Consider the following 1,470-nt stretch of genomic DNA (forward strand, 5'->3'; position numbering starts at 1 on the left):
GTATGCAACAGTGCATATGTCCTCCAATTCAATTTTGCTGCTAACAGCAAAACAAAAACCCTAACATCTTTTGTGTGTTAGCATGTATGTGTGTGTATGTGCATGTGCGTGTGTGTGTGTGTGTGTGTGTGTGTGTGTGTACATTTCTCCTGCCTTGTCTTGCAGTTCGGAGTGGCCAATGAGGTATAATGGGAGTTTTGGACTGAGTGTTTGGTGAAGCTCTTTCTTGCTATTGGTCTTCCCCTTTTCTTTCTTTTTTTCTTTTTCCTTCCTTCTTTCTCTCTCTTTCTTTCTTTCTTTCTCTTTATTTTTCTTTCTCTTTCTTTCTTTTTTCTTTTTCTGCCTACAGATTTAACACAAAACCATCTCGTCCACTTTTACTGAGGTGGCTGACCATGACCAAATCCACCTCTAAACTGGAATTCAGTTGCTGACCCAGCTCCGGCCTCAGCTTCCTTGTTGGCACCAAGGGACACAGCCCTGTCTCTGTCTCTGTCTCTGTCAGTGTCCCCTCAGGTGAGTCTTTCAGGTCTCTCTCCCTCCAGACCTTCGGGCCCTGGCCTGCCATCTCAGGACGGCTGTGACACAGAGCGGCAGGCACGATCTCAGGGGGCAGGTGGAGGTAGTCACAGAGATACTGGTAAGATACCAGCAAAAATGTCTCCAGGCAAATTGTTCCTTTACGTGGCCCTGTGATTTGAGAGACTACATGGCCTTCATGATGTGAAGATTGGGCACATTCTTGTCTGCTGGCTCAGGGGGTTTAGGCATGTGGATGTCTTCCTTGGCTATCGTCGCTCCCTTCTTGAAAAGGAGTTCATAATGACAATACGGCTCTCCTTGGGCATCAACATCTCGTTGGCTGCTACGTCTGGGGCTGGGGCTGGGGAGTGGTATTCTCTTTTTTTATCTGAAATGGGAATGTGATAGCTGGCACTTTTACAAACATTTTTATGGCTTTGAAGATATGACCGTGTGAAAGATCGCAAGGCAGACAGTTTGAAGGAACCTGGCTCCCTGATCACTTTATAGAGCCCTGGGCTTTGTTCATATAAGCATAAACCCTCAAGGAATTAAACCTCTGTAGCTGGTCACTGTTGTGAGGAGGCAAACACAATATACGATTACGTGAGCATGAAGAAAAGTGGAAGTATACATACCAAGTTCTTAGCATTGATTAACTGGCGTAGGGGTGGGGTGCAGGAAGTAAAGAAAGAGAGAGAAGGGAAGGTATAGAAAAAAAATTTTTAAGTGCCTTCTATTCAGAACAAAACAGCATTATGATATTGTACCATTTATTTCCAATTATATATTCACTCCTTCTGAGCCCTCTTTGTTCCTACTTAAAATTCTCCCTCCCTGAGGGCCATCCTGAGGCATCTGAATCCCAGCAAGAGACAAGGTTCAGACTCTTTTCTCATATGATTGATCAAGGTTAAAAAGCTGACGGAGGAATAGAAGTATCTCAGG

At 44.6% G+C, this 1,470-nt stretch overlaps 1 pseudogene; it reads right to left on the bottom strand.

The window, feature by feature from the left end:
* Window positions 1-377: 377 nt before the first annotated feature.
* Window positions 378-854, bottom strand: LOC102950733 (annotated as a pseudogene).
* Between the last annotated feature and the right edge of the window lie 616 nt (window positions 855-1,470).

The sequence above is a fragment of the Panthera tigris genome, chromosome F3, assembly GCF_018350195.1.
Source record: "Panthera tigris isolate Pti1 chromosome F3, P.tigris_Pti1_mat1.1, whole genome shotgun sequence".
Lineage (NCBI taxonomy): Eukaryota > Metazoa > Chordata > Mammalia > Carnivora > Felidae > Panthera > Panthera tigris.